This window comes from Bos javanicus, chromosome 18 (assembly GCF_032452875.1).
Source record: "Bos javanicus breed banteng chromosome 18, ARS-OSU_banteng_1.0, whole genome shotgun sequence".
Lineage (NCBI taxonomy): Eukaryota > Metazoa > Chordata > Mammalia > Artiodactyla > Bovidae > Bos > Bos javanicus.
The window spans coordinates 12,335,565-12,362,765 of record NC_083885.1 but is presented as its reverse complement, the minus strand read 5'-3'; the positions used below and the strand labels follow the sequence as shown (position 1 = coordinate 12,362,765).

General features: G+C 51.9%; 1 long non-coding RNA gene across 1 annotated transcript in view; it reads left to right on the top strand.

Annotated features, from left to right (window-relative positions):
- Nucleotides 1-9,246: 9,246 nt before the first annotated feature.
- LOC133230061 (uncharacterized) overlaps nucleotides 9,247-27,201 on the top strand; it is a 236,964-nt gene continuing 219,009 nt past the window's right edge. The window contains exon 1 of the long non-coding RNA XR_009730727.1: nucleotides 9,247-9,752. This is a non-coding gene — a long non-coding RNA (uncharacterized LOC133230061). The remainder of the gene's footprint in view (nucleotides 9,753-27,201) is intronic.

The following is a 27,201-nucleotide window of genomic DNA, read 5'->3' as shown; positions in this document are numbered from 1 at the left end:
TGGCAGCACTCGGGACTTTCAATCTTCATCACAGGACGTGGGATCTTTAGCTGTGGCATGTGGACTCTGGGTTGCAGCATGTGAGATCTAGCTCCCTGACCAGGGATTGAACCCAGGCCTCCTGCTTTGGGAGAGTGTGGAGTCCTAGCCACTGGACCACCAGAGGAGTCCCTCAGATCATTTAAATCCCCACAGTGTGTTGGCTGTCTCAGATCTGTGGGTATGTAGTGGTTTTCCCCCCCTTTCTGAACAATTGATTGAATTTAGAATATGAAATTGTAACATAAACGATTCCCAGACTTTTAGTCATCAAAGTCAAGCCATTTTCATCGCATCCATTCTTCTTGAAGCCTCTGGCCACCAATCTTTATCCTAACGTTCTATCTGCATCTCAGGATTTTCCATAAGAACTAACAAAACACTCTATCAGAAGTAAAAGTACTGAGTGTGCCCATGTGCCAGCCTGTGCCAAGGAGTGTCTGTGCTTTACTTCCTTTCTGACGAGGCAGGCACCCCATTTTACAGGTGAGAAAACTGAGGCCTTCAGGAGTTTGATGAATTTTCCAAGGGCACACATGGAGCCTGATGTTGCAGTGGGTCCTTACACCATAAAGGAACCAAATTACTAGCCAAAGACTGCATGTGAATCTCTGAGTTGGGCACCAAGTCATTCCTAATTCCATCACATAGCTCATGATACGTATTCCCTGTAGGAGAAATAAGTGTGACTATTTTAGTTCTCCAGGGAGCAAAACAATGCTCATTTTGTAACTCTTCTAAGTTTGCTAAATAGACATTGTGGATTTTTACTACTCATAAAATCATCTAAAATTTTCACTTTGGGGGGTCACTCTTTCCTCTGTAATGCACCCAATGTAGTAAGTTTCACAGAGATTTTTATAGTTTTTCAGCTTCAGCAAAAACAAATGTTTCCCCTCTTGAATGTCAACAGTGAGTGCTCAAAAAAAAAAAAGTTTTATGATTTTCCCAGAATTATGGGTGGAAGAGATTCAGGGATAATTTTGAAGTTTAATCACTGAGGACCCTATGAATTAACCCTGCACCCAAGAATCCCTTAGGGGTTCAGTAAAGGGTCAAGAGTTGGGACCCTGTGAAATTTGCCTGGACTCTTGGGAGCACCTCCTCTGACACAAGCTCTGCGCTTTCTATCCTCTTGTTCTCAGTGCAACTTGAGACTCACAGACCCTGAAGATGGCCCCCTCAGCCCCCCTGACGGGGCGCCCCTCACCTCCACCCCACAGCAAGCTGAGCCCTGCCTCAGCTCAGGACCCTGCCTCACGTCTTGCAAGGAAATGGTCTGGCCACTCCCCTTCCTCTGGTCACTATTGGGTCAATATTTGGAATCCACCAGGAAGTAGGCACTTGGGTTAACAAAAAATGTCTAATATTTTTGACCTAATTTCAGGAAATCACAACTAACCATTCCAGAGCAGCTATTCTATTTTTTTCCACCGGTAAAGGAAGTTCGCACACTTTAAAAAATTTTTTTTCCACAAAGAAATCAATCATAAAATAAATTATGGCACATCCATAACATGGCATATTAGGCAACCATTAAAATGATGTTTATAAACAACCTCTAATGACCTGGCTAAGTGCTTATGAGGTATCGACAAGTGAAAAAAGCACAATATAAAACTCCTAACACGGGCTTTGTAAAGGATGCATCGTATAACACACAAACACACACATGCACACTCACTTGAAAAAAACAGATCAAAAAGAAATTTATCACCATGTTAATAGTGGTTACTGCTGCATGGTGAAATGTCACATCACTTTAATTTTCCATTTTAAACTCTTCAAGGTTTTCTCACAAGAAAGAGCTTTATATTTATAACAGAAACCAACGGATTATAACAGAACACGTCTCTTTAAAAGGAAAGATAGTTGAATCAAAGTACAAAGAGAAAGTCAGCAGCAGCGATCCTGTTGTCAGTAGGAAGGTTTCAAAACGATCCTTAAAAAACATAGATCCAAGTCGCACATTTTAATTATACTTTTGAAAACCGGCAGATCCTGTTACATATGCTTCTTTATTTTCACATTTAAGCAGCTCAGTGGAGGAATCAGATTCTTGTCTCCCCGTCTGCTATAAAACTCGTGGGCAGTTCTGTTTTGGGGGGTTCTGAGGGCCATCCAGGTTAACCTTCTTGCCAGTCCCCCCTCTGTGGTCCAGGGGATCACGACTCCAATCCAGTTTGTGGTGTGGATCCCCATCCAGGCTGATCGCTTCCAGTTTTGTCTAAAAAGCCAGAGGTTGACGCCGGCCTTGGGGGAGCGAGTCCCCAGAAGGTACGAGTGTGAGAGGGTGGTCGCTGCAGACCCGCTTTGTGTTGGAGTTTCCCGGCCAGAGGCGAGCCCCCAGCGCCCAGTGGGAAGGGGCTGAGCCTGACCCCCACCCCCACCCGCAGAGCAGCCCCTCGCCAGCCCTGCTCGCTCTCGCCCACAGTTTTTCCCAAGCCGGCGGTCTGGATGCAGCCCCTGGGGTCAGCGCCAAGGCGCGGCGCAGCCTCCCAGAGCTCACGCAAGGGTCCTGTGCTGAGGATGGAGTAAACAGACTCTCCGTAAAGGTCACCTCTTCAGACTCTGGCTCCAGTGGCCGGAGGAAGCTGCAGTCATTTTTCAGGGCTGTAAATGCCAGAAGAAAAACGCACTGAGTCACAGCTTTCCTCCGTGCCCCTGCTCAGCGAGCGCCTCTCTCAAGGCACTTCCTTGCCAAATAAAGCTTCTTTTTTTTTTCTCCCCCTGTCTGAACCCGGAATAGACCTCGAGTAACCTTTGCTCAAGGGTCTTGGGATGCAAGCTTTTAAATTTAGTTTGCAAGCTGTGGTGGTTCCCAGCTAGTGGTTTTACACGGAAAGATTTAGACTCAGAGTGGCATCTTTACGTTGAAAGGGATCACGGTGTGTGCTGCTGTTTAATTTACTTTTTACTTTTTTTCATTGTTGCTGTGGAGTGTTGTTTGCTTTGGTTTGAAACAAGATGAAAGATTTTATTTTGATGGCCTAAACTTCCTCTGATTAGAAGCAGGCCACTGTTGAGCCTATGTTTATATGTCCTGAAGACAGACAGGTGCCCAAGCAAGCAGAAAGCTGCCGAGATGAAATTTAAGGATTAATTTCAGTGAAGCTGAGCAGTGTCCTCTGCAACTAAATGTGACTTCCCCGCTGTCCAGTTCACAGACATCCAGCTCAGGGATGAGCATGCACCCTGAGCATAAGTACTCCTGGTAAGGCGTGCCTACTTAGTTTGTTGGACTAATTCATACTAACGTGTGACTGACTGATGCTACAAAGGATGAGGTTTTGAAGAATAATATGAGGCCTAGGTAGCTGGGGAACAGGTGTCAGGTAGTCAGGAAGGTGGGGCCTGAGAGTGGACAAATGAGGTCATTGCATCTTGTGCGGATGTTTTGCTTAAGAGCATTTCCACAGGTAGAAAAATCTCTAAAAACAACTCTCAGTGGGGGAAGAAAAAAATAAAGGTGAGTGCTTTGGAATAATTTGGGGGTCTGCATCAGTGAAGTCATACTTCAGACTTTTTTTCCTTATGAGACATGTGAGTCACAGGGCATCTTTGAGGCCGGGCCGCCCTCCTGCTTCTCTGTGGCCTGGGCGGCCAGCAGGGCTCCCCACACAAAGCCCAAATGCAACTGGTGTCTGCCGGCAGCTGTAGTTTCCTTGGGCAGCTGAAGACAGCATCTGTAGGGGAAGAAATCTTTACAGATCTACAGTTTGGGCCGGCATTTTCTAAGTTTGATTTCTAGCCGGGTTGAAGTTTCCTTCATGAACCTTTAAGTGGTGCAGTTTCCATGTGTTTGAGAAACAACACAGCTCAGCTACTGGCCCTGCTGCTGCGTCGCCCTGTGACCCTCAGCAAGTCCCTTCTCCTCCGTATCTCCGTGACCTCGACTGGAACAACTGGGGAGATAGTGGGCTGTGCTTCCAGCCTTCTTGGAGGCTTGAGATGCTGTTCGTTGCAGGGCTGAGCACAGCTCCTGGCGCGGCACGGCCATTCCATACATACTGTCTTTTAAAGGTTAGCAGAGCAGGGCTGGGAATGCAGTGGCCCCTCTCGCACAGTGGTGAGCTCTCCAGCTACGGGAGTATTCAAGCAACAGGAGCAACTGAGTATTCAAGCAACTGTTTCTTTTAAGAGAAACAGTTGAGCTGATTCAGATATTCAATGGCCAAGTGGAGGGGTGTGTGTGGGTGGTGGAGGGGTGGAGAGGACCCATTGGCCACTAAAGTGATAGTTGCTCAGTTGTGTCCGACTCTTTGCAACCCCTTAGACTGTAGCCTGCCAGTCTCCCCTGTCCATGGGATTCTCCAGGCAAGAATACTGGATGGAGTGCATAGCCATTCCCTTCTCCAGGGGATCTTCCCAACCCAAGGATCAAACCCGGGTCTCCTGCATTGCAGACAGATTCTTTACTGTCTGAGCCACCAGGGAAGCCCAGAGATCTTCACAATATGAAGATGTAGGACTAAGTCGCTGCACCAGTTCACAGGCACGTAAATGACAGGAAAAAGCAAGCAACCGTGAGCTGCTCCTTTGTACCTGCAGCATCAGCAGAGGGAACAAACAGGTGGTGCCCTGTGTGCGGCAGGGCTGGGAACAGGGACCCAGGAGTAGCTGGGGCCCGGGTTTGTGGAAGGAAAACTGATGATTCCTTGTTTGTGGGTGGCTTGCTCAGGCACATTCATATTCCCAGCGTGAAAGCCTTGTGTTCGTTACCCCACCTCTAGGAGTTGACCCGAGGAAATACTTAGGCAAATACTCAGGGCACCAAATGTCCACTGCAGCGTGGTTTATAATGTACATCAACAAAACTTGGGAAAAGTCTGAACAGCGGCACTGGGGCCTGTGGGACACGGTAGAACTGTGCATCTGTTCTGTGTGTCTGAACTGTGTATCTGTATCTGGTGTGGATCTGTATTTCCTGACATGAAAGTGCACCCATGCCGTGCTGTCGAGCTAAAAAGAAAAGCGGGTCGGCTGTAGCACGTGTGAAGTGACCCCACTTTTGTAAAATAGTACATGTGGATCTCTCTGGGTATCATTTGCATAGACAAACCTTTAATGCAATATTACCATTATCCTGGGTGATGAGGTTTTGGGTGACTATTACTTTTTTATTTATATTTTGATGATTTTTTTGCAATTTTTAATAAGAAGCATTTATTAGCACTTTAAAAGAGTATCTATGTCCTAATTTTGAAAATAAAAGTGAAATAACTGGCCGAGCCCTGCAGGAACTCTCTAGACTCCCATATCTGGCCTGATCCATCTAGGAAGATGACATTCCAGGACAGGGAATTTGCGGGGACGGAAGACAGTTGATGGATGGCAGAGCCCTCCGGCCTATCTGGCTGATGGGCTGATAACCCCTCCTGCGGCCCTGGCTCACTCCGGACCACAGGGCTGGCCGCAGAGCCCGCGGTCCCCAGCCTCCCTCAGAAGTAAACAGGAAGCAGAGGCAGCAGCGCCAGGAGCAGAGAAGACCCGGGCCCCTGCTTGGCCCAGCATGAAATTCCCAGGAAACAGGCAGCAGGCGTGGGCGCAGGAGGCTGCGCGGGTGTGAGCAATGCACTGGGCTCCTGGCTCCCCTCGAGCGGAGGGACCCAGGGGGACAGAGACACAGAAGGGGACACCAGGGCACCATCAAGCAGAGGGACAGGACACAGAGAGACAGAGGCCGCCCGAGGGAGAAAAGGAGGACAGACCCGCTTTATTGGGGTCATTTCAGGAAACCAGGATAGGAATAGGACATCAAAAGAGAGAACCCAGGAACTTCCCTTCTGGTCCAGTGGGTAAGACTCCATGCTCCCAAAGCAGGGGGCCTGGGTTTGATCCCTGGTCAGATGCCACACGGCGAGGCCTGCCCACCCCCCAGAAAAAGAGAGGAAACCATGAAAACTGTTGTTATCCCCTTAGTGTGTGGACACTGGTCATGATCACTCCAGACAATTGATGACAACTTTCAGGGTCCTCTGGGCTTACGCTGGATGCTGGGAAGACAGAATCCCGTTGTTCTACTTAGCATGTGGGATTTCAAAGGTGATTGAAGGACAACATAGATGTAAAATCATTAGAAAAAGTAAAACACCGCAGCGATACATGGCATCACGTTTCTATTCTAGAATTACTTTGAGCAAATTACACTCAGAGTCATAGGTTACTTTGAGTTAAACACACACACACACACCCCCACAGAAATGATCTGTCCAAAATATGCCCTACAAAGCCTCCTGGGAAGTGTCCTCTCTGTAAGGCCCGTTTCGTTTTCCATTCATTCGTTCGCAGTTATGTGTTGTGCTCGTCCTACGTTCCAGCCCATTCCCTCCCAGAGGACAGTGCAGGGAACAAAAGGCAGAAAGCCCAGCCTCTGCACAGGCAGGAAGCAACAGACGCCTGTGGGAAGCTTGTAAAATACGCGGCCCCTGGCAGCCGAGAATCACGCGGCTGATGGATACTGACGGAGCCGCTGGTGCAGGACGGACCTCATTCCAGGATGCAGGGCAGGATGGGTGCTGGTGGAAACACGAGCTAAAACCCGCAGCCTGGAGCTGACCCCACAACGGCAGGCTTCCGCATCCACACCGCACGTGCCCCTAACGTCCACACTGCACACACACACACACACACACACACACACACACAGAGGCCCTTTGACAACCACAGGGCCTGGGGGCCCTGAGTGCACAGTGACAGCTTGGCCCCCGTCGCCCGCAGCACAACCTCCCAGCTTGTGCGTTTCCAAGATGAGCACCTACCTATGACAAAAACATCTACCTATGACAAAAATACCCTAAAACAGGATTTATCAGAAAGCGACTTTGGTAGGGCTTTCTTTTTGCGTTATCGTTATTTTCACCGTGCTGTTTCAAGGCACACAGAGCAGTTAGGTGACTTGCCCCCCGTCACACAGCGGGCGAGGGGCTGAGCTGGGATTTGAACCCAGGCCTGGCGATTCCATCATCTTGTGTAATCCCTTCACTACACAGCCTCCAACTCTGGGCAAGAGTGAAGATGAAGACGTGAGTCACCAGAACACAAAGCCGTGTCGGGCTCTGCTGGTCGTCTGCTTCTCACCTCTAATTAGCCCACACCCAGGGGGGCTAAGTCCCAGCTCCATCCCCGCTTTACCAGTGACGGGGACACCAAGTGACCCATGGGAGATCACAGGCCCAGACAGTGGAGGGTGTGTGACACAGGCGTGGTGTGACACAGTGGCCATAGAGACATCAAGCATAAAACACAGGAAACAGAAACCAAAAGAGCGTCACTGGTCAAATGACTATTCCATGTGGATTGCACGAGTCCTTGAGTCCCTGGAGAGGATAAACCTTTGGGGAGGGAAAAAAAAAAACTTACCTTCAAAAAAAAACCCAAACCCAACTTAGCTTCTCTCCCAGAAAGACCACCGGTTTGTGAGAGCTTACACTCCCAGCCTGCGGCGTGCTGGAAGCCAGCAAACACGGAGGCCCCGCTCAGATGCCTCTCCCGGGAGGGCGGGAATTAATCAGGGAATGTTTACTGCACGCCCGGGAGGGAGGCTGCACGGAGACTGTGCCCAGGGAATCGTGTCGGCCTGGGGGGCCTCACCGTCCATAGGAGGGCCGTCCGCCGCAGGAACCCTCCTCCTGGTTCTCTCCCGGATGTCAGGCTCACCACGCAGCAAGTGAAACCGGTTTCTGTGGGGCTGAACCGCTTTCCCTGGGCCTGCGCGGGCAGCCGCCTCTGGATCGCATTAAGCTGCATAAATAACAAGGCTGTTGTCAGATTCCCCCTGGTGAGGAGAGGGCAGAGGGGGAGCCCTGGGGCTTGACCTCCGTGTTTCTCAGCGGGAGTCAGACTGCCTCCGGGCCGTGGAGGGTCTGTGTTGTGCTTGCCCTGGGTCCTGACAGGCAGGTGTGGTTCCCGTGGGGGGCTCGTGGCCGGGCTGGGGGGCGGGGGTGACGTGGGAGGATTGCTGGCTCTGTCTGTCTGTCCGTCCGTCTGTCTCTGTCTGTCTGGTGGGACCTCAAGCCTTGCAGCAGAGACCACAACAACCAAGTGTGGGTGGCCCTCTGTGGCAATGGGGCCGCGTGACCGCTGCACACAGTGACAGGTCATGCATGCTGGGGACTCCCACCTGGCCCTGAGGAGGGGCTCAGGCAGCACCCACCCCCAGGTCCAGGAAACGCAGGCGGAGGCAGGGCCCCAGCTCCGCTTCTGGCCCTGACCTGGGTCCTCCCCTGCTTCCCCAGACACATGGGTCGAGCTCACACGCTCCGTTTGCAGTGGCTGCTTTCTGCGTCCTCGCTGGTTGTTTCTCCAGTTTTTAAGTTAGTGAATTAAAAAAAGAAAAAATGGAAAAGGCATGGACAGGGAGACATGGGAAGGAGAAGGAAGAGGGGAGAGAGGCAAGCTTACTGCTCGCCTACTGTGGGCCAGTTGCCTGCTCACAGCCCTCCTGGGGACAGAGCTATAGGCCCATTTCACGGGGCAGCAAACCGAGGTTCCCGGAGAGTAGTACCTTGCCCGCATCACACCCACACATAGGGCGGGGTCCAGAAGTTCAAGTGAGTGGAGGCCTCCGAAAGAAAACAACAGTTGCCTCCTGTTTCTTGAAGGAGCTCCCAGGAATCCCTTCCTTTCCAGCCAGGTCATTTCTCTGCCCTCATGGCAGTGTGGCTTTCGTCCCTCTTTACATTTGCAAGGCACAGCAAGACCTGTTTGAGCAAGACAGTGATTTCAGGGTCTCTTCTCTTTGGAAAGCCTTTCTTACCCTTATAATTATTCACTAATAACCAAATACCTTCCCACGGAACAGGGCAAAGTGGTAGGAGGAACCTCGAGGAAGGGGACCTGGGCTCCCCTCCCTGCCACTGACGGCAGAGTATCTCCGGTATCTGTTTTTCTCCACCTGCAGATTAAACAAGGCGTGTCTCCCGCGGGAACAGGTCTCCCTGGGGCTGGGCCTGAGTGAGTGACCTCATGCAACCCTGAAAGCAACTGTAGGCCCATTTTCCAGGTGGGGAGACTGAGGCCTGGTACGCCAGACAGGTGGACAGTGTCTGGATGGCATTCCCAACAAGTGTGGAGTCTGGAGCCCCGGCCAGAGCTGCTCTGACCTCTGGGTCTCCACCCCGCCATCCTGTCTGGTTGTCTGGGGTCTTCTCCTCATTCTCTGAGAGTCTTATGTACATCTGCTTCTTCTCTGCTTCTCCTGCAGGTCGAGGCCTCTGTCCTTGGAGTCAGCGCATCCTTGGAGCCCAGGCCAGTGACCTGTGTAGTAGGGGCTCAATAATAATGGACTAGCTGGTGGAAGGAGACGGAGCAGGCAGCAGTGTGAAGTTCAAAGGCTCGGCTCACACCTGATTCTCCCAGGGAGGGCTGCCCCCAGGACCGAACCCCCCTGCTTATATGAGGGGGGCGACCACCATGCGCCATGCTCTGCAGAACTGCAGCCTGGATGGGGGGCTTCAAAGCACGCCTGCCGTTAGATCAAGCGTCCTCTCCAACAGGATAGCCCCCTCCTTGCTCACCTCCCCAAATAAACCTGCGTAATGAAGACAGATGGCCTAGCTCAGCGCCGCCGCATGCAGGTGGGGCCAGGGCGGCCCGAGGCCACACACCCCACCCTGGAGCGGGGCCTGAGGTGTCACCAGGACGGAGACCAACCTGCACCCCCTTCATCACCGTCCCCCCACCAGGGGCAGCATGTCTATGTGATAAGCCAGGTGAGTCAGGAGGTGGGCCCCTTCCAGGGCACTGACGCCTCGTTAGGGCAGAGTCCAGGGATCCGGGGGTGGGCTGAGGGGAGGGTGGTGGTGGTGAAGGGAGGGGGTGAATAGTTAGGAGGCAGACACCGAACCTTCCCCTGGCTCCCGCACACCTTGGGCCCCAGGCCGGGAGAGCGGCTTGGCGGGACCCAGGGCCTCCTCCAGTTGGTGATGGCCTCCTGGGCCGTCTCTGGGCAGGAAAGGTGTGGCCAGCCCTGGGCCAGTGTGTATGGCCTCTGGAGGGTGCAGGCCACGGCCTGAGGGGCTCTGAGGGCCCCAGGGGTCCCAGAGCCGAGCGATGGGCCCCGGGCGGCAGCGTCCACACACACCCTGCACACTGGTGGCTATTATTGTCCCGGCTCGCAGGCAGGGACACTGAGGCCTGTCAGAGGGCCGTCCCCCCACCCACGGGTGTCTAGACGCTTCTCCAGCCTCCCGGGGCGCAGAGGGCCTGCAGTGAGCAGAGGCCGGGCCTGCGTGCGTGCGTGTGGGGAGGCAGACCGGGCAGCCGACGCCTGTGTGGTCCGAGGGGGCTTCGTGTGTGTGGTCCGCCACCAGCCCAACGCTGATCATCTGTCCAAAGGCTGCTAACTGCCTGCCCGGTGACCAGTCTGTTTACTTTAGTCCTGTCTGCACCAACTGAACTCGGAGCTGTCTCTCTCCAGCTGGACCTCCTCAGGGGGAGCGGGAGGGGGGAGGGCCAGAGAGAGATGGGGACGGAGAGGGGAATTGGGAAGAAAGAGAAAGTGCTCCGGAGGCTCTCTGGGGGTAGGCTGTTCCTGGGGTTCCCAGGAAATCAGGACCACCACCGACGGGCCATCTGACCCCCACCATCCCTGTCACCGTCCAGCTGCCCGCTGCGGGCCTGGGACCCCTCCCTACCCCACCCCCTGGCGCATTTGCTGACATGGTGATGAGTCAGCCCCGCCGAGTGTGGCCGAAGCCTGGTCTGTGTTCCTCACCGGTGACATCAGAAGATGGCGGGTGTGGACATGCGGTGCTGTGGGTCGGCGAACGTGGGGGAAGGCGAGGCCGGCCGCCTCGGAGGCTGGGCGAGCGTGGGCAGGGTCTGCCCCTGGGGTCTGGCCATCCGTCGCATGCTGGGATTTCAGCCCCCGCTGAGCCTCCCCGGGTCGGGGAGGGGGACAAGGGCATGTGCTCTGGGGGTGAACATGGATTGAGTTTACGATCTGCTGCCACGCAGGGTTCCATCCCTTCATCGTGTGTTCCAACAAGTCCACGCGTAGGATCCCAGTTTTCAGTTTTAACTGATATTTTTCCCCATTTCATATTTTCACGTGGTGATTTACTCCTTTTTATTATGCATTTCCTATAAATCATATCAATATGATAAGGAAAGGAGGGAGGAGAGACAGAGGAAGAGAGAGAAGGTTCTAGAAGGTCTGGTTTGTATGGATGAGTGGATGTCAGGCTAGAACTTTTGTGTTAAGACCTGCACAGTCTATAAAAAAATGACCCAACGTCGTGGGTAGAGAGGTTCCATTCTTCAGAACACTATTTTTTGAACTGAAAGGAATCTTGGTGATAACTTAGCTCAGTCCACTCACTCACGGCCCCTTCCCGTGGTTTAGACAACAGCAGGGCCCCCTGCCTCAGGACAAACCCGTCTTCTGACTTACATTACCTTACCCACATCAAGGAAATTATTAAATATACAACCTGGAGATAAACAGATAATTTCATTACATGGTTTATTTTACAAAAGAGCATTTTTCCCACCCCACCACCAAAATCCACGTAACAGAAATTCACCACTTTAAAGTGGGTGACTCAGTAGCATTTAGTACATTTACAATATCATACAATCACCACCTCTGTCTAGTTCCAAAATATTTCATCCCTCCAAAGGAAACCCCCAGACCCGTTCAGCAGTTTCTCCCCGTCCTTCCTCCCCGAGCCCTAGGCACCCACAGCCCGCTTTCTGTCACTACAGATTCACCTAGAAAATCAGGCATCTTGTAATTCAGCAAACGTGTTAAATGAAAATAGCTTTGCTGCTTTTAAATTACTATTATTATGAAAAACAACTCATACTCTGTGTAGAAAATTTAATCACTACAAAAGAAATACAAAAGAGATGTTTAAAAGAATGCCTCCTCCCAGTATCTCACCCTAAGTGACTAAAGTCAGCATTTGGTGTCTCCCAACCCTGAGACCTCTCTATATAAACACTCCCATAACACACCCTTTTAAGAGCTAGTGGAATCACATTGGAACCTGAATTTTTTTTTTTTTCAGTTCAGTTTGGAGCCTGATTTTTTTTTTCTTTTTTAACCTAACAACACACATCAGGGACATATTTTCACGTCAACACATACAGTACTCCGTGATAGTTTTCGTCTGCCTGGGGGTTCCCTCCTGCAGACCCGCAGTGAGCAGCTTTAACCAGCCCCCGCTCAGGCTGGGTGATTAGGCGCTAGCATCTAGTCTTCATTCAAAAGGATTGACTTTCTGGGGTCGTTAATTGATTGGATTTAGGGGGCTTGCTCTCAGGTGGGAAGGATTGAGGAAGGGTTGGAGAACTCTCTGGAGGAGTTCAGGGTTCCCCACCACCACCAGTGAGGCCCCAGAGTCCTGCAGACACGCCCGATCCTGCACCTTCGCAGATGCACGCGGAGACGACCCACGGTTAGAAGGAGCTGCCCAAGGACAGCCAGCAAGCCCACCTAAGCAAGGGGCGTATGCAGCCGGCCACTCAGCCCAGCAAGCAGGGGCAGGTTCTGAAGCAGGCGGTGTGGTGTGGTGGTTGTTCTGGGAGTGCAGTGAAGCCAGCGGAGATGCCGGTTGGTGGGTGCCTACGTGTGGCTGTGTGTCTCAGAGTGTGTCGGCCAGAGAGGAAAGAGAAGTGCCCCTTGAAAGGAGGGCTGTCCGTTTTCCAGAATCCTCCTGAGAACCTTGTCAGTCAGTCCTGCATCTTGCCTTCACAGCATAAACGGCAGTACACGGAGATTTGTTTAAGTGGATAATTTTGTCAGAGTTTTCTCAGATCCGTGCTTTCTCTCTCCACCTCTTGGGAGTTTCTGAGGCCCAGGCAGCCTCGGCCCCTTCCTGAGCCCTCCAGTGCTCTGTCCCTGTAATTCACACAGACACCCTTGGGACGCCTTCCCATCCGGAGGTTTCACCCTTCCCACCCTGTCCCTGTCTCCCCAGTTAAACTGTTTGGCTCCGAGGGCAGAGATCTCTGAGACTCGGCCCTGGTCAGTGTGTGAGCCTGTGGATGTGTGTGAGGGCCTGCTGGCAAGGCCCCTCACACCCGAGTTTCTGGGAACACTGCCGTCCAGAGGGGTGACCATGATTATTTACAGGGCAGGGGTGAGGGAAATGAGATCCTGGCCTGGGGCACAAAATTGAAGGGGTTGCCAAAAAAAAAAAAAAAAGCTGCCAAGAACCCTCTAGTCCTGGCTGACGTGTCTTGTCCAAGGCCAGTGGTGGTAGAACCAGAATACAGACCTCACTGCCAGGGGCCAAATCTTTTCTGTTACACTCTTGACCTCGAAAAGTGTTAGTTGCTCAGCCGTGTCCGACTCTGTGTGACCCCATAGACTGCAGCCCGCCAGGCTCCTCCATTCATGGGATTCTCCAGGCAAGAATACTGGAGTGGGTGGCCCTTCCCTTCTCCAGGGGATGTTCCTGACCCAGGAATCGAACCCAGGTGTCCTGCATTGCAGGGAGATGCTCAACCTGCATTGCAGGTTGACCTCAAAGTGTAACCATTAATACCAGTCATCAGAACCCCGAATCTCTCTGTTACATAGTGTTGATCTGCCTGGGTTCCTTGGGTTCTGGGTGGAGCAGATGGAGAGAGGGATGAACTAGGCTGAGGTTTGAATACCATGAGCATCCAAGAGGGTGCACACAGAAGGTGCTTCGTAATTCTGCTTGTTCAGTCCTTTCCCCTCCTGACTTCCAACGCCTGTCCGCAGACTTCACAAGAAGTCTGAGGTTAGCAACGCACTTAAAACTCCCTGGCATCACATTGCTGTCAATATAGGGTCTTGTCATGCCAGCCACAGTGGTGATTCCATCTGAGACTTGTATTGAACTCCTGGAATAGAGTCTTTGGAGAAGAGTCATGGATTTCATGTGAAATGCACACCTCACCACGTGAGCTCATAACCTTGGTGACAAAACACCCTCCTCTTTGCACTCAATGTGTGATTTTGGTTTTTATTAAGATGTTTCCCAAACTCAGACCCTCAGAATCTGCAGAAGGGAGAGTTTATAGGATACATGGGAAGGGTCTTTTATAAATTGATTTTGCTGTTGACCAAATAGTTTTGCCTTAAAAAAAAAAAAATGAAATGCTAAGATTCTTAAACCAAGGCTCGCCCTCCCCCAGGTGGAGCTCTGTTTTGCTGAGATCCAGGCTTAGGACCTAGGCAGGCTGGCGGTAGTCCTGGCCGCAAGGGGCTATTAGCCTGTCGGCTTTAATTAAACTGATTGGCCAATTCAGTAAAACAACAACAACAGTGTAATTATTTGGTGGATTGGGCATTTCTCGAGCTGAATTTGTCTACCATTAAGACAGACAGAGGAGGAAGCGGATTGTGACAAGGAAGGGTGGGCTGCAGACCCGCTCCATCCCACCCTGGCTGCCTGGCTGGAGCTTCCTGGCCACCTCACGCTAGCTCTCCTTCCAGAAGGTTCTGATCACATGGCTGGGGCTTGCACTGTGTTTGGCTCAGGACCTGCTTCCAGAGGGTGTCCATGGCCTGTCTGCCCTCATCTTCCTGATCCTCACTGAACAGACTATGCTGAGAGGCAAAATCTTCTCAGAGTTGGGAGGGGAAGCCACCTGTTCTGAGGGTCCAGAGGAGTTTTTGTTGGACTTTGATGTGTGTGGGGAGGCTAACTGAAACATGCTTTTGAAAAGTGCTGTTTAATATCGCTCACTGATCATCTAGTATATGCAAAGGACTCCGCTAAGCTACTCAGTGCATGCATGCTCAGTCACTTCAGTCATGTCTTTGAGTTCCCATGGACTGTAGCCGGCCAGGCTCCTCTGTCCATGGGATTTCCCAGGCAAGAATACTGGCGTGGTTGCCCTGCCCTCCTCCAGGGGACCTTCCTGACCCAGGGATCAAACCCAAGTCTCCTGCATTGCAGGGGAAGCCTGCTAAGCTACTCCAGGAAACCCTGAAACCAATCCAATCCAGTCCCCTGGAGATAACAGAACCGAGGGGACCCCAGCTAGTCCGGAGGAGGGAGGAAGCCCGCCTCTTACCAGCACCTCCATGTAAAAGGCTGCTTAAAACGGCTTTTCACTTTTCCTAAGGAAGAATGTGGGCTTCCCTGGTGGCTCAGACGGTAAAGCTGAGTGCAGTGCAGGAGACCTGAGTTCGATCTCTGGGTCAGGAAGATCCCCTGGGGAAGGAAATTGCAACCCACTCCAGTACTCTTGCCTGGAGAATTCCATGGATGGAGGAGCCTGGTAGGCGACAGTCCATGGGGTCACAGAGAGTCGGACATGACTGGGTGACTTCACTTTCAAGGAAGAACGTAGAGAAATGGTTTACAAACGTAGCATGTATTTTTCGTAGGCTATCTGGAAAATACACAATGACACAAAAGGGATTTTAAAAACTCACAAAGATGCCACCACCTAGAGAGACTCACTTTTCCCACTTAGGGATTTTGGTCTGTAAGTTGCACACACATCCACCCAGTGCAGTGCAGTCCCTGGTGTCCAGCCGGCACCCAGGCAACATCAGCTATTGTTACCAGTTATTTATTTTCTCTTGTCCTCAGGAAAACAGGATGGAATTGTACATGTGCTGTTTTTACAGCTTTCTTTCTTTCTCTGATTGCTTGAAGATCTTCTTCGCCTTTCAGTATTTTTCTGCAATATAATTTTTCATGGCCAGAGAGTGGAAAACTGGTTTAAACCTCAGCTCTCTCCAGGGCCGCCTGGCCTCACTCCTGAGGGTCAGAGCGCCTGCCTCCCTGTACAGCACAGCTTCCAGGAGGGAGCGGGTGGAGATGCACAGAGGTGCTTCGGGGGCTCCGCAGGCTTGGGGGAGGCTTCAAGGCAGAGATGTTTTGGCGCAGTTGACATACATCTTTGCCCTTTCGTGAACATGGCTCTTTATCCTAAAACTCCTGCAGTCCTACACGGATGCCACCCAGGAGAGGGGAGGAAGGAGAGCAGAGAGCCCAGGCTTGTATCTGCCCTTTTGTGGCTCTGCCCGTTTCACTGGGGGACAGCAGTGACACTTCGGAGGCCACCCCCACCCCCACCTTCCAAATTGGATTCTTGAAGACCCAGGCATGGGGGAGGGGCAGTTGCCAAGTTCCAGGGGAGCAAGGGCAGTTCCCGCCAAAGCTACTGCACTGCCCAGGGAAGGGGCAGACCCAGTACACTCTGCAAGCAAAGGCAGAGAAATCGAATTTCAGTAGTTCACACACCACACTTACAAGTGTGACTGTTGTAACGCCCCCACTAGTATTAACGCTGGCTCCGAGGGAGGCGGGCACTGTTCTAAAGGCTCTTGCAGGAACTCCTTCTGTCCTGTACCCCTCCTGAGGAAGGTACCATGCCAGATCCTGGCAGCGGAAGGCTGAAAGTCTCCCCGGTTGCACATAATTCCCTCCCATCCCCCGGAAGCCCATCTGATTTATTTTACTTAGGGAAAAAAAACAACATTTGCAATATTGCTCTTTTGTCTCCTTATTACAAAAACAGGGAATGTTTGTTGCCCCATTTTCAAGCACCATCAACTTATAATGGACGCTCTGCATCCACCCACGGTTTCTTTACAAAATGGGGCATTTCTATTCCTTCTGTGGAGAACTGGCCTTTCTCACACACGCGCCGCTCTTGCTGGCTGCGGTGCCCTCCGAACGTGAGTGCATTGGAATGAAGCTGAGAAAGGCAGGGGCTGCCTGACAGGGCTGATGGCATTGAGCAGAGGGGTCTGTGCCCTGGTTTCCGGTTTTCTGCAACTTTGAATCTGGCCACTCGGCTCTGGCACCCCAAGCTGAGCTCTGAATCTGGGGGCATTCTGTAAGTGAGGGCTCTAATAACAGAGCCTGCTCCAAAAGGCTTGGGGTCTGCAGGTCACTATTAACACTGCGATACCATGACGCTGTCACCTCCCCGCTGAGGTTCCCAGAGCCAAGTGTGGGAAGTGTGGGAGATTCCAAAATGACCTTCCCAGTGAGCAAGCTCGGCTTCAGAGGGTCCGTTCAATAAGCCACTGGCTGCCTTTTCTCTTTCCAACCTGAACTCAAACAGTGCACATCTCTACCGTCCAACTGGTCCACCGGCAGTGCCAGACACGATGGGCTTATCTGTCATTTAAACTCTTTCTTCTTAGGAATTTGTCCTCCCTACTTTTAATCAGAATTTTAATATTACAAGGTCAGATCATAAATGGAATCAAGGTTCAATTTGACCACCTTCCTATTGCGTTCATATATTCCAAAGGGAACGAGCAATGGCTAGGTTCCGAAGCCCGGTAGGTCACTCCCCTGCCCCGCGGAGCAGAAGGGCGCTGCGGGCGCGCACCGAGCCTGGTGCCCCAACTTTCCCCGCACCTGCCGCCCAACCCGACCCAGACTCTGGCCAAACTGCTGGTGCTGCCGATGCCGGAGAGGGGAAGCGGGTGCTGGGAGAGGGTACAGCTTGGTAGCTTGGGAGCTGCTGGGATGCTCAGAGATGGGGAGTGAGCGGGGGACAGAGAAGAGCAGGCTGGGAGCTGGAGAGGAGAACAAGGAGTGAGGAGACCAGAGATCTCTTTGGAGAAGGGCGAGGAGGGTGGCCAGGAGAGTGCAGACGGCATCCACAAAGACCCTTGCCCTCCCTCGGAGAGGAGTGCACCCCGCCGCGAAGAGTCTCGGCAGAGGTGGGGGTGGGGAGCCGGGATGGGAGTGAGGGAGGGGCAGGCAGAACGGAGGAGGAAGCGGGAGACCAGGGGAGCCGGGAGGGAGCCAGAGTGGGACCCGCCGCAACTCCAGGGAGGATAAGTGCTCAGAAGCTCAGCGCTTGCCTTCTGAGTGTGAGAGTACCAAGTCCTGACCCCTTTGACATCACCCCAGTCAGCCCGGGTCAGGAAGCAGATCTGGAGGACCTCCAAGTCACAGGTGAGGAAACTGAGGCTGGAAGCAGCTGAGCAGGGAGCCCAAGGTCAGGGCCCGGCTCCTTCGAGGTTGTTGAGTTGAAGGAACCTGGAGCCAGAAGCTGTCATCAAGGGACACCAGGTTCACAGCAAAACAAAAAACAAAAAATGAAAGCTGCAGCTTAGAATCCGCCTTCAGTGCCCAGAAGCCTGTGTTTTCATCCTGTCACAATCTCAAGCAATCCTGCGAAGTACTGTTCCTCCCGCCGGTTTTACAGACGTGGGGACCGGGGCTCCACCTGGAGGACACCACCGCGCTGGCTCTCAGTGTATCTAGTCCACGCGGAGCCTCCTTGCAGAGCCCAGGTTTCTCCTGCTGGCTCTCCCATCCCCCACCAGGCTCCCCTGGGCTGAGTTCTAGTTGGGCAACTTCCATGAAACAGTGAAACCGGCACCCTCTGGGCACCCAGGTCCCCGGGCCAGCCCCACCTCCCTGGGGGAACCTTGCAGTACCCCAGAGTTTCTGCACCGGAGACCTCCCAGCCTTGGAATCCTGTGAAGCGGTGCGGCCAGCTCTTCAAAGGGAGGCCCCCGGGAGAGGACCCGTCATCGACTCTGCTGACAAGACGGGAGCTGACTGGCAGGTTTTAAACAACACCTGGATGACAAATTAGCTGATGTGCCTTCATTTGTTCTTGGGAGGAACCCAGTGCAAGAAAGATGTCAAGGGGATGGCATCCGTATTATGCAGCTTAACGGGGACGCAGAAACTGCATTCCCGCTGGCTGGCCTCCCCAAGTGGGGGTGGCATGGTGGCTTTTGTGAGGTTCCCGGGTACCAGCAGTGGGCCTTTCATGGCCAGCGTGACTAGGAATCTGCCCTCTCAGAAGGCTCTTCAGGATTTCCCTTCCCTTGGCCTGAATCAGCTGAGGTTGGGACCACTCAGCGTTACAAGGAGCTGTCCCAGGTTCCCGTGAACAAATGCAGTCAAAGTCTGAAACACGGAGGAAGAGCAGCAAGCCTTCGCTTGAGAGAAGACAAAAGTAAGAATCCAGTGCTGAGTTTTTCCTAGAGGTGCGGTTAGTTACCATCATCCTGGGCCAACGGAATAGCCTCACAAGCCCAATACCTTTTCATAGGAGCATAGTGATGGTGGGAGGGGAATGTTCCTTCTATTCTGGTTATCCCTGAAGTGATGTGAAAGTCACTCAGTCGTGTCCGACTCTTTGCGACCCCATGGACCGTAGCCTGCCAGGCTCCTCTGTCCATGGGATTCTCCAGTCAAGAATACCAGAGTGGGTTGCCATTTCCTCCTCCAGGCGATCTTCTCGACCCAGGGATCGAACCCAGGTCTCCTGCATTGCAGGCAGATTCTTTACCATCTGAGCCTCTTTGTCTCTTCTGGTTATTTATTCCTGGTATGAAACAAGTCACGGGAAGTATAGTGGCTAAAACAGCCATATTCTTTTGCTCATGACTGTGTGGGTGAGGAATGCAGGAAGTGCCCACCTGGGTGGGTCTCACTAGGGGTCTGTCTTTTGATTGTAGTCAGATGTGTGCTTGGACCTACAAGAGGGCACACTTTAATACCTGCCAGTCCATGCTCGCTGCCTTCCAGGTACTTCCAGGCTGAGGACTGGAGCCCCAGCACGGGGCTCCTCTGGCAGGGGGTCTCAGTGCTGTTGGACATCTTACGTGGCAGCTGACTTCCCCTGAGCCAGCATCCCACAGGGACAGGCAAGAGCTTCCTGGTCTGCTATGCTCTTGCATTTCTGCGCCTGGAGCTTCTTTGGATTTTGCTGTGGGAATCACACAAACACATACGGCACCAACAGTTTTTGATAGATTTGGTAAATACTCCTTTCCCTCTGCTGGGGTAACAGCTAGTCTACACCAGCTGCTAGAGTTTTCCCAGCAGAGCGGTGGTCCATGGGTGGCCCATGGGTGCCAAGTGGCCCCGTGACCTACCCTTCGTGGGTTGCCCTCTGCCCCCCTTTCCCTCCCCCACTCATCCGCTGATGCTTCCTGGGACTGTCAGCTAAACAGACTTCTTGACTTGAATGCTGTCTCTGCATCTCTTGGGAAGAAACCCAAATGAAAACAGTCCCCAAGAAGTCTGGCTGCTTCCTCCAGGCACGAAGGCCTCCCCAGACCAGCCATGCGTGGAAGACGCTCCCAAGAAGTAAACAAAAGTGAAGGACCTGCAGACTCACGGTGTCTTTCGCAACCAGGGCCGCCCCCCACGAGGCTCAGGGAGCATCCTCCCTGGACATGGCCCAACACCAGATCCTTGGGCCTGGAGGGTCTGGGTCTTAGCAGGGTGAGACCCTGCTCCCACTGTCACCCAGAGCTGAAGGCAGGGGTTCGTGAGAAGGAACTTCAGCTGGTGGTTGGAGAGGGTCCCGATGGGGGAGACCCTGCGTGAGAGGCAGCAGTTTGTCTCACATCTGGGGGGTGATGTGGGCCTGCTCCGCCTGGCTGGGGGCCATGATGAAGCGGTCTAAATCCTCTGCAAATTCCTGAGCCAGTCTCTGAGTCTGGGCACTGTCAGAGGCCAACGTGAACAGTGGGCTCTCCCATCCTGATGCCGGCAGAGTCAGGATTCATACTCCTGGTGTTGGCCTCCCTGGACATGTGCAGTGGCTGAGGGCTGGGGGCTTTGCTGGGTGGGATCTTGTGCTTGTGGTCAACCTGGGGGAAGGGAATTTATTGTATTGCCCAGCTCAATAACCAGCCATAAGGATGGAAAACCAGGCTCAGGGAAAAAGGGATAATCAAGAAAGCACCAGAGTCCATTTATGAAACAGGAACTGTTTAATGGTCTCTGTAAGTCACCACTGCTGGGGGCTACTGTATTTTTTTAAACATGCTGGCATGTTGCTCTTACTTATATACAGGCACATGTGTTTAACCTTCATAACAATGCTATGAGGTCAATAATTTTATTATCTTCATATTTTAGACAAGGAAACTGAGACAAAGGAGAATTGAAAATGACTTGCATATGGTTAGTGGCAACCAGAGTAAGAAGCAAACAGACTTAAGATTTAAGCTACAGTAGTTGGTTTTTGAATTATTGCTTTTATCATTAAAAAAGAAAAAGGTCAAAAGATGGGGGTCCTGTCTTTAGCTACTTGGAATTCTTCAGAATTCATTTTTATCCACTTTGCAAGCTTCTTTTTCTGAGATCTCATGATCCAAAAAGGCTGCTGATGCTCCATTCATTGCATCCGTATTCCAAGAAGAAAATTGGTGGTGATGGGAGGAGGAAGACAAAAGATGGCTCTTTCAACTGAGCCACCATTTTAAACTGTTTTCTTGGAAGTTCCTACACAATAACTTTTGCTTACCTCTCAATAACAATAATAAATAGGAAAATAATAAATAGAAATCCTTGCACCAGCTTTCCTCTTTCTGGGAACAGGTAGTAAGAACCATGTGAAGTTATAATAAAATCTGCCATATCCTGGTTAACACTTGAATTCCTACATTTTAAAATGCGTTAGGTAACTCATTACCACCACAGCCTTATGGAGTACATTACAGGGATGTTGGTGGGCTTAGTTAAATCATTAGAGTGAGCTGCTAGAGACCTTCTTGTTTCTGTATTTAGATTAAATCAGCATTACTGACTTTCTGTGGCAAGGCTTGCTTTCAAGTTCTTATTGGTGTAATTAAGTGAAGTAGTTTGCAAAGAAGACGCCCCCTGTTTACTCTTACACCCCGGGAGACCCAGCAATTACCTCCTCCAGCCCTGGGAAGGTGTGAGAGCAGACACAGCCCCTGCTCTCAGCTGGTCTGACAGGCATGCCGTTTCATGAAACCCAGATTTAAGCACCGGATCATTTCAAGTAGATGTCTGAGCTTTGTTTGTTTTTTCCCCACTGGGACAACTTCATCTGCGTCTTCGAGGTCTTCAGGAGTTAGGGATGGGTAGGGTCAGGGCTGTGTGGCATCAGTTTCAGGGCAGGCTTCATTCTGGCTGTTTGGTCTTGTCCCCTGAGTCTGGGAGAGAGCCAGCTTTGCCAGCCATGCATGGACAAGTGTAAGTGCCGTAGCCTCTAATGAGCCGTGTCATCCTGGCCAAGGTGGCTTGCCCTTTCTGGACCTCAGTTTCTTCACCTGTAAAGTGGGTGTAATCCATTAGTGAGCAAGAGGTGTTTCTCTCACCAGTGGATTTTGATTAGCCATGAGGCTGTTCAAAAACAAAGGGAAAAAAACACAAAGGGCAGAAGAGAGAAACCAAAACTCACTGGAGAGCAAACAGCTACCCCTGCCCTCAAACGCGATTCCTCCCTACCTGTGTAGTTCTTCCTTCCCATTTTGACCCGCCTTCCCTCCCCCAGGCCATTCCTTCCAAGAGGGGTTATCAAGAGGGGTGATCAAGAGTCAATCAATAGTTTTCGACAAAAAGGTTTAAAAAAATTTGAAAAAAAAACTGAAAGCATTAGTTGCTCAGTCATGTCCAACTCTTTGTGATCCCATGGACTGTAGCCCACCAGGCTCCTCTGTCCATGGGATTTTCCCAGCCAGAATACTGGAATGGGTTGCCACGTCCTCCTCCAGGGCATCTTCCCGGTCCAGGGATGGAACCCGGGTCTCCTGCACTGCAGGCAGAGTCTCTAACATCTGAGCCACTGGCTATGCTGGGTCTTGGTTGTTGCACTCAGGCTTTCTAGTTGTAGTAGGAGGGGGCTACTCTCTGGTTGCTGTGATGGGCTTCTCACCGCGGTGGCTTCTCGTTGCGGATCACAGGCTCTAGGGTGTAGGGGCTCAGCAGTTGTGGCGGGTGGGCTTAGTCGCCCCACAGCATGTGGAATCTTCCTGGACCAGGGATCGAACCCACTTCCACCTGCGTTGCCGGGTGGATGCCTAACCACTGGACCACCAAGGAGGTCCACAAAAAAGTTTTGAACAGCAAGATACACTGCTGGAGACACTTGTGTTCTTCAATGTGTTTGACGGTATCCTGTATCACTATACAGAATATATCCTTTGGGGTTTAAAAAAAAAGAGTCTGTTGAGAAAAATGTCCCCCTCCTGGGCATTTCTGGACATACTCAGGTGAGGCCAGTCGACAGAGGGCCGGGGTGACATCCCCGCCATGCCCCTGCTGCGGGCAGAGGCTCAGATCCTGATGAAAAGCCTTTAAAGCCGAGCGTCCCGGTGTCACAGGAGTCTCGGAAAAGGTATTGAAGAGGCTTGTCAGTGCCTCTCCATCAGCTCCCCCTGGGGTTTTCAAATTTGATTTCCTTGGCTGCGAATTCAGTTCTTGGCTTAACCACAACCTCATGAAATATTAACAATTTCCCCTCTGGAAATCGTGTGTTTGTGTGTACATGTGAAACCGTAACTTCCTTCTAGAAAACGCTGAGAATGCTGGGGCCGCGTGCCCTGGGGACACTGTTGCCATGCGCCTGGACTCTTACCTTGTGGGATCGTCCTGATACCCCATCGGGCTGGGGTTCTTTTACTCCCATTCCAGAGATGAGGACACCGAGGTCAAACAGGAGCCCTGAGGCTCACGGGTGGTCAGGGTAGAGTCAGGGCCCCTTAGTCACAGGGTAGGGGACCCCCCAACCCCAGAAGAATGAGCCCGACTCCAATTCTGGAACTTTCCACAGCAGTTCTTCCCAGTCGGGGAGTGTCTGCACCTTAATGAGGATGGACCCACACTCCCCACGGTTCCCTGGCCACCCCTAGAGCCCACCGCCACCCATCTGTCGGCCCCAGGGAGCTCAAGCCTCTTGCGCTTCCTGGCAATGTGCCAACCTCCTCCATTGCCCCACCCTGCTTCTTTCTGGCACCTTCCGTTGTGGATGTGGGGACCAGGCCGGCTCTGGGGGCCCAGCGTTGCTGCTCTCACTGGCACTGGGGGCATCTTCTCCCAGCACTTCTGCACCCGGATGTACCAGAACCCTGTTCGCCATCAGACCCCCACGCCGGGGGGAGCTGCCAAGGCTGAGGGCATCATCCTCTCCAGGGCGGGAGGAGCCACTTGTGGTGCTTCAAAATGGGGTTTGGGATCATTTCTGCGGGTGACACCCTCAAAAGCCTCTCCTGGGTTTCACCGTTTTTGAAGTCTGGATAGACTTCCTTTCCTTTTTTTAAAAAAAAAATTATTTCTTATTTTTTTACATATTTATTGAATTAATTAATTAATTTGGCTGCATTGGGTCTTAGTTGCGCCTTGCAGGATATTTCGATGCGGTGCACAGACTCCTTAGTCATGGCTCACAGGCTCCGTAGGTGGCTCACAGGTTCAGTAGCCGTGGCTCACGGGCTCAGTAGTCGTGGCACTCTGGCTTAGTTGCTCCACAGCACATGTATGTCTTAGATCCCCAACTAGGGATTGAACCCTTGCTTCGCAAGGCAGATTCTTAACCATTGGGCAACCAGGGAAGTCCCTAGACTTCCTTTCCTTCTGAAGTCGGTCCCAGCCAGCGTGTGAATCCTAGCTCTGCCACTTAACCACTGTGTGACCTTGGGCAAGTGACTCAGCCTTTCTGGGCTTCATTTTCCTCATCTGTAAGGTGAGACCAGCATCACACCCGCCTCACGGGACGGTGTGGGGCCTGCACTGGTTAGCGCGCACGCTTAGAGCCATCCCCAGCACACAGTTAGCACCAACTGTTTGCCGCCGTTTCTTTGACCATAGTCAGCATTCAAAAGACCCCAGAGCCTCTTTCAAATAAGTGATGCGGTAGCTTCACAGCTTTTGTGGGTCTTGGGGTTCAAGTTGAGGGGCCCTAGATAGAGTCCCCCTTTCAAAAAGTAAGTTCTGTGGAAACCTGACCTCTTGTAGTTCCTTGTAGCAGTGTTCTACTCTAAGGAAATGACACCAAAGAAAATCAAATCGTATTTTTCATCCAGCCAACTTAAATGCCAGTCATTAAAGGAAACATGGGAATTTTCTGGCATTAAAATACTATTGCTCAAAATAAACCAGAGAATACACATTCCTAGGAGCTCTGTTGAGCTGAGGTTCCAGGAGAAGGTTCCAGAAGTCCTTGGAAGGCTGTTTGACCAGGGTCACCAGATTGGGTTGAGCCCATGGGACTCAGCTCCCTGGTTTTGACGACGCTTTCCCATGATCCTACAGCAGGGGAATACTCCCACTGGCCTCCAGTCACCTCCCAAGGAGTGACTATTTAAGCAAAGCTGAGATTTTCTTAGCAAGGCAGGATATGGGGGAACCCCTTCTGGTATATATAGATGGATGGAGAGAGAGATGATAGTTGGATGGATGGAAAGAGACAGATGATGGATGGATGGAGAGAGATGATGGTTGGATGGCCGGATGGATAGATAGATGATGGAAGGATACACACATGCATAGAGATGCAAACATCTGGGTAATTTGAACCTAAGTTTCCTGGTATCCAGGAAGAGAGCAGTTGTTGCGCCTTCTTCTCCCTTCATATGTCCACGGAGATTCCCCATTCTGGTATTCCTTACGTAATTGCTGAATCTCGTTCCTATTTTGTCTGTGTAGAAATAACTTGTGCATACAATGCATCATGCCTTAGCGAATTAACTGAGCATCGTCATATTGCCTACTCCGGCCATCTCTAGTTGTCTAAGACAATCATGTCTTTGAGTGGATGAAGCCCTCTTCCAGGCACCCTAATTCAGCAGTTATCTGAAAGTGATTCATCCATGTTGCAGAGGAAGCCCTGCTTCCCACCAAATTCAGCTGGGGCATTTGATGGGGTTCGACCCTGTGTGTAAATGTCCCTGGGTCCCCGTGGAGCTGTGGAAGCATGTGATGGAGCAGGGACGGCTCTGGGGGGAGTCTAGGGGCCCTGACCAGTTTTCCAGCTCCAGACTCTCCTGTCCTCGGGTTCTTCATTTGTAACGTGCAGGTCCCTTGGAGGTAAGTTTTGCACCTCTGAGATCTGAGGGTCCAGGAGGAGCCGTGGAAGAGGAGGCCAGAGTGGGCGAGGACGAGGGACCCTCCTGCAGGGAGGCGCAGCTATGGGTACGGAGGGAGGGTGGGGGGTGTTCTCTCCTGCCGTCTTAGTGAAAACTAAATAGGTCTTTAAAAAGAACACGTGCTTATGATTTATTTATTCGGCTGCGCCAGGGCTTAGGTTGCAGCACGCAGGACCTTTGTTACGTCAGGTGGCTCTCTCTTTCCGGTGCACGGACTCTCTCTAGTTGTGGCTCCAAGTCTCAGTTGTTGTAGCACGCAGGTTTAGTTGCTCTGCGGCATATGGGACCTTATTTCCTCTACCAGGGGTCGAACCTGCATCCCCTGCTTTGCAAAGCCGATTCTTGACCACTGGACCACCAGGGAAAGTCTCTAAACAGATCTTTCGTTCTTCATGACTCCCTCTAACCCCACGTCTGAGCCTCTGATCAGGGAATCTGTCAACGGCCAGGGTCTCCCAGGGCAGTTTCCAAGAGCCGTGGGGTGGGAGGGCTCACCTCATGCCCATGTTGGAGGGAGACCCACCGGCCCTTGCTGTCGATGTCCACGTGGGTCTCCCGCAAGACAGCCCCCATCCCTTGGGACCTGCAGCTGTGGTGGCTGTTTCCACTCCAGGCCAATTCTGTGATGCTGACTATTGCCCTGCCTGTCTCAGTCAACTCACAGTATCCCCTCTCTGGGTCTTCATTGCTTTATTACAAGACACACACTCTCACTTGCATAATTTAGGAAGGAGGCTCAACTTATATAGCAGACACCCAAAGCTTAAAAGTCTGTATTTCTCTCATGTTAGACACAAGCAACCCAACTTGAACTTCACCACTAACTAGGTACAAGGTGTCAGCCCTGGGGGGGTCAGGTCATCAGGGGACCAGGATGTTGGATGGTTCATCAGTGGGTGCTAGAGACGGGTTGAAAGGAGGACAGTGGCACCAGGATCAAAAAGCATTCAGTCAGTGGAGGAAACCCTGTGGAACCCATCCCTGACGGCAAACTCCAGTAGCACGAGATTGCCCAGAGACGGTCCAGATGGAAGATCGTCGTGAGACCAGGAGCAGGCAAACATACGTCTTTGTGAGTAGTCACTGAAGGGCTGAGCCGGGTGTCCCCACTGTGGGGCTATGGGGTCCCCCAGGGAAACCGTATAATCAGGAGACCCATAGTTTCATCCTTCAAACACCCCCACCTTCTCGATTAAGCCCAGGCTTTGCCCTTCCATCTCACACTGGCCCATTGTCAGACAAAGCCCGAAGCTGCCCTCAGGGTCAGCTTTCTCAGGGTCAGCTAAAGCTGGATCAGAATATTTCCCCGGCTGCACCAATCTCTTAAGCCCAGTTGCAAACACTAACTGGGAGAGAAGCAAGGCTTGTCTTCCAGATTTCTACAACTTTAGCTC